We start from the raw sequence: 10,236 nt of genomic DNA, 5'->3' as shown, positions 1-10,236 counted from the left end.
CAAAGGAAAAGGAAACAAGGTAAGCACTTTGTGCTTAGTAAGCTCATGTAACAAGAATTATACTTACCTAATATTTTCAATACAATACAATAAACATTCATATATCCATTCAATGCATTATTACCCTAACATGCACAAACTCAACATTCAAGTTAGTACAATAATTTTCATGTACCAATAATATATACTATGATTGATGAACTCATCAATACCATGATTTCCATTCCCTTATTATTTTTCCATATTTATCCCATTGAATTTCTCGAAATTTTGATGGATTTTTTAGAGGTACACTTTTAGTGTACAATTTCTGGGTCCGTCAATTCGTATATATGTGCGCACATTTCCATTTCAAAGAGCACACTCCCGCGAACCTCAACCTTGCAGCGGGATTACCAGTCCAGGCTAAATCCTCTGCAATATAAACTCATAGAGTATTGTCGGGATTACCGGTCGAGCTAAATCCTGCAGAACGACAATTACTCTAATGAGCTTGGATCCGAATTACCGATCAAAGCTAAATTCAGACCTAATTCGGATTACCCGTCCGGCTAAATCCATTTTCCACATATTCTTCGGGAGGGCTATATCAGAATAGGATCACCCGTCCGGGCTAGATCCTTTTTATCGTCAATTCCTTTTCAAAGATCCATCGAAATTTTCTTTCATTCAACCTGGATTTCTTCCCATTTTTATCAAATATATCAATGTTTCATAAATTTTTATACAATGAACTTTCAAATCATATTCACATCAATAACATACATTTCAAGCATTTAAGAATATAATTCAAGTAACACGAACTTACCTTGACTTGTTCATGTACAAAAATCTACTAATCCTGAACTTTTTCCTTTCCTCGATTTAGTTTCGTATTTGAATCTTCTGGATTTGGTGCAAAACTTATGGAATATCAGCTTAAAGAACCCTCCTATGGCATTTTTAGCTGCTGAAATTGAAGAGAAATGAAGAGAAATCTAGATATTTCCTATTTAGTCCTAGTTTTATTTAGTTAATTTTGCAATATTCTAATTTTGCCCTTAATTTATCAATTTTCCTGCTGATTTCATGCCCTTGCCGTCCAGCCCAAATAAATTTTGGGTCTAATTGCCTTTTAAATCCTCTCTCATTAGACACTTAAGCTATTTAATCATCCCATCCACTTTTACACCTTTTACAATTTAGTCCTTTTCATTTAATTAACTATCAAACATTAAAATTTCCTAACGAAATTTTAATACCACATTACTAACATTTCATAAATATTTATAAAATTATTTTTGACTCGGTTTTATGAGATAGAGGTCCCGATATCTTATTTTACCCAATTTCTTCAATAATTTCTTTTTCTAACTAATCACCAAATCGGTAAAATTTTTCTATCAATATTTTCATACGATTTTCCTATCATATCAATTTTCATGCAAAAATATTGAAATAAATTTCTCTTTAAATCGGATTTGTGGTTACGAAACCACTATTCCGATAACCTTGAATTTAGGCCATTACATACTTTTTAAAGAAGGCATAAAGAAAATATTGGAAATTATTTCTACAAAACCATTCTTGGTTTTTATACTAATATCACATTTTCCCACTACATCAACAAAAGATTTATCTCCAAATGACAAAATGGTGTGAAAGTCTTCATTTAGATAAGAGAAGGAAGACTTATTACCACATATGTGGTTGCTACAGCCCGTATCTACATATCATAAGTATAAGTTCTGCGACTCCTCCTGCTTGTTATGAACTACCATCAACAAGGTTTCAATTTTTTCTTTTTTTGCAAAATTTCAATTTTCTCCCTTTTCCTTGTTATTAGACAGATTAGTATGATATTTAGAATGATAATGACCAAACCTATGATATCTAAAACATTCAACCTTTGACTTGTCAAATTTTTTATCCCGTTGTTTGCCTTTATTATTTGGTCTAGGATGTCTGCCACCATCTTTATTCCAACTGTCTCCTCACCTTTTCCCCTTCCTCGACCTCTGCCTCTTCGTCTGAAAGAATAAGTTGAAGCCTTCAAAGCCTACTTTATTAAGGTAGAAGTTATGTACATCTTTTGCTCATGGAACAACAAGGAGCTCTGAAATTCATCAAGGGTAAGTGTATCAATATCCTTGGATTCTTCAATTGAGCAAAAAACATAATCATACTTTAGTGATAAAGACCGTAGTATCTTCTCAACAATGGCTGTGTCATTCAGCTTCTCACCATAAAATCGTATATTATTCATGATTCTAATGGTTCGTGCACAATAGTCTATAACGGACTCATCATCCTTCATTTGAAGAACCTCAAAGCCTCAATGTCCCTCCGTAAGGCTTAAAGCTATGCACACTTCACTCTTGAAGAACCTTGATATTTTGTCTTCATGGAGTCCCAAATATCCTTGGAATTTTCTTTACAAAGATGGTTTCCAAGATCGAACAATCAATATCTTGAAATAAGTAATTCTTTATTTTCAAATCTTTTAGCTTCAACCTCTCCAGGTCATTTGTTGTGCTTCTGTAAGCCTTTCTTCATCAGTTGGTGCTGCTACACCGTGCTCAATAACCTACCAATACTTCTTACATCGCAATAAGTTCTCCATCAGCATGCTCCAATGATCATAGTGACCATCAAAACGTGGAATAGTTAGCTACACAAAATTTTCAAAAGCCCTAGAAGGACCAGAAACTTTTTCCTCTCACCAAAAACTCTCTTCTTTTAACCAGCTCTGACACCATTGTTAACTTATTGAAAGAGATAAAAGTAAGATGAAAATAATAAGGAAAGGAAAAAATAAGATGATGAGTTCATTGATGCATAATTCAAGAGCCTTTATATAGGTTTTTACATAATAAAAAAACTAAAAATTAGGCACTAACAAAATAAGACTCACAAAAAGAATCTTAACAACTAAAGAAAAAAATCTAAACAAAATAAACCTATAATTTTTAGCCATTAAATCCTTGATGTGCAGCAACTACTTGCCTCGAAACAAAGAAAAAAATTAGATTTTATTAACACTAGTGGAAGAGAGAAAGGGTCGAAGATATTATGACCACACAGACTAGCAATGTCAGCATCGGGAGTTAAGGCCACATCAAACATAATCAGAATAGGGTCAAAGGAGAACACCAACGTGGGAGTCAAAGAAGTAGTATTAGAGGATGGTGGAGAAGGTGGACTCGGAGAAGAGGAGCAAATGAGAGGTGAAATAGTGGTGACCCATTCTAATGTCGGAGACTCAGATAGTGTACTTGAAGAGGCGAACAAGAAGCGGTTCTCATCGAACACCACATGGTGAGAAATAAACACCCGTCAATTCAAAGCAATACACTATAGCCTTTATGATAAGAACTGTAGCCAAGAAAAGTACACGATTAGAACCATAACTCCAACTTCTGTTGATTAAATGGTTAGAGATACGAATAGCAACAACACCCAAAAATACAAATATGGTCATATTCCGAAAAAGTACCATAAAGCACCAAATACGGGGACTGATTTCGAAAGACCACAGTAGGCAATCGATTTATCAAATGGATATCATGAAAATGCATATCCTCAATATTTCATTGGCAAATGTGCTTCAACTAGTAATGTAAACCCGACCTGCACTATGTCACGGTGCTTTCTTTTGACAATCCTATTTTGCTCGAATGTGTCTGGCATGTGACCCGATGAATAATGCCATACTAAGCCAACAAAAAAGTAAATGAACAAAATTCACCACCCCAATCACTTTGGAACTACTTTATATCTTTGCCAAATTGAACTTTCATCAATTTCTGAAATTGCATAAAACAGTCAACAGCTTGAGATTTCTTTTGAACCAAGTAAATATACTACAAATATCCACATATGAAACGTAATACCAACTAGTCCCTGAATTAACAAGAATGGGACCCTATGGATCAGAAACAACAAGATCAAATGGATGATGATACACAGTGGTATAAGCTAGAAATGGTAATTTGTGTGGCTTCCCTTGTTGATAAGAAGAACATACATGCTACAATTTTTTAGTTGAAATAGAAACATTACAAGAATTCAAAAAAAAAAAAACTAGAGAACGGTCAACAACAAGTGTCCAAGTCAAAGATGCCACAATTCAAACAAATCAGTCTTAGTGGATATGGAATAACTAGTGCCCAACTCTGCATTGTGGAGAGAAAAAATAGAACTTAGAACGGAGCCCATAGTTGTTGATGAAGATACTGGAGAAAATCGATACAAGCCATCATATGTGTGGCCTCGAAGCAAAATTTCCTAGGTTTGTATATCCTTTACAAAACAATGAAATGAATAAAACTTTAAAAACACATTATTATCCTAAGCAAACTGAGAAACTAAAAGCAAATTTTTACGTATAGTATATACATGCAACATATTGGTTAAGTGCAACAATTTACGAGAAGTAAAAATAGCACTATGACCCAAACTAGCAATAGGAGCACAAGTACCATCACCCATAAGTAAAGGAGTAGTACCTGAATAATCATTCATATTAGTCAATACGGAAGCCTCATCACACATGTGATTTATGGCACCAGAATCAGGGTACCAAACGGACAACTCGGTAGAGAGAGGACATTGAAATATTCGGGTTGGATACACCACTAACCAGCCCAGCAGTCATCGTCATATATGGCCCAGTAAACACATTATACGGCAAACCCCCATGTGAAGATGAGACAAGCCCAATAGGCCTAGTAGACCCAAACGAATCCACGTTTGAAGAGGAAACAGGCCAATAACATAACTAACTCTTGACAAACCCACTTGTGAAAGGGAGACAAGCCCAGCAAACACATGCAAGCCCATATGCAGTGAAGAAAGAACAGAACCATCAGTAGACCTACTAAGGTAAGTATCATCCTAATCACTGTGGGAGACACAAACAATAAACCATTCGACCTAGGCCGATAGGATACTTGATTAACTTGGGCCGTGAGGCTTCGGTGAGATAGTAGGCCAGAAGAATATCCATTTGAGACAAACCCATAAGAAGGATGAGTATATGTTGAAGACTCATAAGCAAAACTAGGGTTTGGTGCAACCATTAAATCCCCTTCAGGGAACAAAGAAGAAGACAATGCCCAATCACCATCGGAGGTTTATCAAACGATTAGTCAAACCAGTACTAGCAACGTTGGGTAAGGTGGCCAAGACGCCCACATATTTGACATTGAGGTCGACTCTGATTTCTCCGGTTGCAACCACCGTAAGATCTTTGACCATCGTGTGAGAAAGGCCCAAGCGAGTAAGATTTAGGCATGTACAAAAGATTCGTCGACGAGTGAGAGTCAGGCATGGATAGAGGAGTCAACAGAGGGGGATGAATCATATTGGCCAGAAGATTAGTTTCCGAAACAAACTTCTTTTGTCACTTTTCATATTCGAATAACACATCAACAGGCTGATCCATCTAGAGAGGTTTCGGGAAAAATGACACAAGAGTAAGAACCGATTCAAAATCAATTGAAATACTTGTGAGCACTATTTCAACTTGTTCATCACTTGAAATAGAATGTGTAGATGCACCAATGATGTAACACCCATTCTTTATTTTTACCAGATTTTCTTTAACGGGTATATGACATTTCTTTAACCAAGGTAGGTCATGCTTTAATCTAGGAAACTTGTCACCAGAGGTAGCGACAAACAGGTGAGTGGCTTTGCTCCATACTTCTTGAGCGGTATTAACACCTGTAAAATAGGACAAAATATCATCACTGATTGTGGATAAGACCCAAGAGGCAAGAAGTTTATCTTGCTAATGGAAAGACACAAAATTTGGGTTAGAGACTAACTTCCCTTATTGATGGAAGAGTGCCATTGACGTTCTCGGTAAGTCCATAACCATCATTAATCAGCCTTAACTGATGTCGCCATTGAACAAACGTATCTTCTCTATGTTTTACTGTTTCATGGCTAGGGAACGACTGAACAATACGATAGTGTCTATCGTCATCGAAAAAACAAGGTGAGGATGAGCTGTGGACAAGAGTGAAAGTCATCGAGGACACTACTCTATTTGTGGATACTTCGGATGGAGTGGCAACCATGGAGCGCAACGAAAATCAACCCATCTGTTGGCGACTGATACCATGAAAGAATATCACAAAAGTAAGCAATGAACACACTAATTTCTAATGAATAAACTTTAGATAATTGCTTGATTGATTAAGAACTTGAGAGGTGAATTTATACACATATAAGAAAGTAAACTGCTACTAACCAACCTAGCTAATTAACTAAATCTATTATAATAGACTCAAAAATTTGGGGTTAATCTAACCTTAATAAATGCATTCAATGGACCTCGACACCTATAAGTGTTCAGGTCCATATATTCATTTATTTTATCATGGCTATAAATACTTCCTCCTCGCTTTTTTTCACACAATCAAAAATCTACTCCCACCGTTGTCAAGCACTCAAGCATGAAAATTCCCTTATTTCTTGTATTTAAATTTAAATTCCTATTTTTAAAGTTTACTATGGCTCTATGGAGGGAAGATAATCACATCGGAACACGCCACAAACATTATAAATTATTTTTAACTTGTTATTAAAGTTAATATTTATTTGTTGTTAATATTAAATTTTAGTATTAATATTTTTAACTAAATGAATGATTCCCCCGGACACAAATGTTTTCGATATATGGAGGAATGTCATTGGTTCCCACTTGATTTCCTCCCCCGTTAATCGAGCTCTTATTTTTTCTTGCTTCTTTCCCAGCTCATTTCTCCTTTGTTTCGCATCCGGCTTAAATCCTAAACCGAAGCGGTCTCTCTTGTCTTTCGGCATTGGCGTTTCAACCCTTCCTTGCAGATGTCTCCCAAGTCCTCTTCCGGGTAGGGCTCCTTTTCCAATCGTTAACTGGAGGCTCATCCTCGTGGTTTTGGACAATTTTGGCACCAGAATTTTGCTTCCCTCAGCGATGAAGGTTGTATTAACAAATTCTGAAGATCGAAATGAACATTTGATTGCTTCGTCATCTATCTCCAAATAGGGCGCATTATTCCTCATAGTTGCAATGATATCCTCTTCAGCATTGATCGTTATCAACCTCCCCTCTGATTCTAGCTTCAACTTTTGATGCAACGAAGAAGGCACTGCCCCAGCTGAATGTATCCAGGGCCTCCCCAATAAGCAATTATATGAGGGCTTGATATCTATTACTAGGAAATCCACCGCATTATTGCTCAGATCCTTGGCATCAATCCCTTAATGATGATCCGCGCTCTCCATGGCTTTGAATTTCTCTTCAAGCCATCTACACCGTTCTTCTAATTGTTTTTGCGAATCCATCCTTACTTTTTCCTCTTCAGCCACTTCATCCAAGTCAGGAACAGGCGGATAGTTCGGATTGTTGACAAAGTTAGAGCCTGAGCCGATTTGAAAGTTTATCGGAATTGAAGCTTCGGCCTGAACTTGCTGGGGCATGATTGTGATCGATGGTTTTTGTAGGTTAATCTCGGGCTTCATCGGTATATGCATTAGAGTAAAGCCAGGGGGTATTGGAGATCTTCATTGATTTCCTCAACTTGGTCCATGGAGCCATTTCCCTTATCTATTCCTCTCAACAGTAATTTGGATAACTGGGACATTATCTCTCTCTGAGACTCCATCATTTGCTCCTTCATCTCTCGTTGAATTTTGGCTAGCTGCTCTTCCATCTGGGACTGCATTTGTTCTTGCATGTCCTTTTGCATTTGCTCCAATTTCTCGAGTTTCTTATCCATTGATTTTTTTCTTGTACCTTAGGGGTGCGTGGTTGGTTGGTTTTCATTGGTTTCCAAGTTACTGAAATAATTTTTAATTAATTAGAAAACTCTTATGGCCTTTAATGCATTATGATATGATGTAATGCAAATGTAAGAATGCAAAGGAGGCATCAATTTTGATTCAATTGCCCTTAGAAAATTTCACTTTGAAAATAAAATCTTTTACATAAGGTCGAGTTACAGATAACATCTCACTCCAACTCATACTTCACGCTCAGTGTGTCCGTCTGAACCGCTAAAGTTTGCAAGTAGTCTGCTACTTCCCGAATCTAGGTTATGGCTTCCCCCATAAGGTAATCTCTGTTTCTGACTTGGTTTTGCGCATGGTGAAGTTGCTCTTTCCAACGATCCTCGTTTGCCTCGAAAAACTGGATCCGTATCTCGCAGTTCTGCAGTGACGCTTCTAAATCTTCTATCCTTCCTTTCATTTCTTCTATCTTGCTCAAGCTTGCCCTCAACTCTATTGCGGTGTTACGGTTTCGATACTGATGCAGAGACTTCTCGAGTTCTGCCACTCTAGCACTTAATTCCCCTCGCTCATTTCTGCTTACTGACAGACTTTTCTCCATATCTTCGTTTCGTGATTGAGCTTCTCGAAATTTTCTTTCCCACCGATTGGTATTGGCTTTTTCTTCTCGAATTTCGTGGCGCAATTGTTCGGAAGTCTTACCTAAACCCGCAGTCCTCATAGATAGGCGCAGCTTCTTGTAGTCTGTCTTCAAGCTGTTTAGGTCCTCTTCGGCCATAGTTTTTCCTTTTCTCTATTTCTCAACCTCTGACCTCTGAGCATCAGCGTCTAACCTTAGATGCATCTTCTCTTCTTCTAACAGTTCGATCATCTTCCCGAGCTCCGAATTCTTCTTCTCAAAATCTTGACTTACAATTTCCAATTCTGATGGGGCGACATGTAATTGTTCCCTGATAGGTCAAGCATTCTCCAAGCTGGGCCTAGGAATATTATCATTAATCCTTTTCTTAAACCACTCACTATACTCGGGCGTTACCATAGAACCGACGGCTAACCTCTTCATCCAACAAGTTTACTTCCAAGCATCCGATAACTCCCGAACTCTCTTCTTATAATGAGCACCTTTAAATAAGAATTCACTCTGAGCAAGCCCATAGGTCGTGGGTACAAACTGCCTCGACTTATATTGCCTCAAGGCTAATAGTGGAGTATACCCGTAGCTCCCAAATTCCTAACAATGGCACCCAATCGGTTACCACATCGGTACATGATCTCGTCAGAACCATCCAATAAGCTCTCCACTCGATATCCCCTCCTTGAGGTTCGAAGAATGTCCATCCACTTCTCCTCCGAGATATCCTCTCTCTCAGTATAGTCGCTTCTTCTTTTAACGGAAATAACCCTCGGAGAAGACTCGATAAGAAACTTTGTCTACCTTCCAAAAGTGCCCGTGGAACCATGCCATCAATAATTGTGCACATCCAATGAATCGCCCCTTGCCTGTCTTCCGACATGAGCTCAAAGATCTGAACGTTTCTACCAATATTACCGGTACCGGTGTGATTCCCTTTTCAAGGCAATCAAATAAGTCAATGACTGCCTCGTCCACGTGTCACAAAGCCTTACGAAAGATCACTAATCTGTAGATGCTTAAGGCAAATATATCAACCCTCTTTCTTTCATCTGGATGTGTCAAGATCAAATCTCGCAAATTCTCCTAATGGATACATTTGCTATCTCCTTTTTGCTGAATCCAAGTAGTGACCCAAGGCTCGCTCATCCCAGAAATGCTCATCAGTTTCTTCACAAAAGTCTGACTACTAAAAACCCGAGCATAAGTCTTCCGGACCTGAATTTTGGGACACCTGAGCAAAGTAGTGTATTCCTCCATGGTAGGTACCAAATCCGTTTCTCCAAAAGTGAAACACTTGTACGCAGAATTCCAAAATTGTACCAAGGCTAGGAACAAATTCTTATCCACTCTAATGTCTAGCAGGCAGGATACATCACCATAATTTTGGTAAAACAATTGCTTGATTCCTTCATTCCAACTAGCCCAAATGTCTCTCAACTCTTGCAGCTCGTTCTATACTACATTGACGCGAGTGAAATCTTGCAGCTCCGATACATACCCTTCTGCCAAGCTATCCCCTCTCTCCGATTGCAGTCTCTCTGACCATGCACGAACGGCCGCATTATCCTCGACTTTACTAAGAAATTCATTCTCCATGTCAAATTTTCTAACTTAGTAATTGAATACGGATTAACGCCTCCTTTAGTATGCAATGTTATGCAAAAAAGACAAAACAAAACAAAACACCGGTTAGTGTCAATAATAGCTATTATGACGCAAATACGGGTAAGTACTAAGGCTCGGCGCGGCTTTACCCAAGGATGGTTCCTAAGGTTCACTATATGCGGTTTAGTTCTAGAGATAAGGTACCCGAACCAGCAGATTCCTCAATCCTCACCCAT

This window comes from Gossypium arboreum, chromosome 9, assembly GCF_025698485.1.
Source record: "Gossypium arboreum isolate Shixiya-1 chromosome 9, ASM2569848v2, whole genome shotgun sequence".
Taxonomy (NCBI): Eukaryota; Viridiplantae; Streptophyta; class Magnoliopsida; order Malvales; family Malvaceae; genus Gossypium; species Gossypium arboreum.
The sequence above is the reverse complement of the archived record's forward strand: the minus strand, read 5'-3'. Positions refer to the sequence as shown.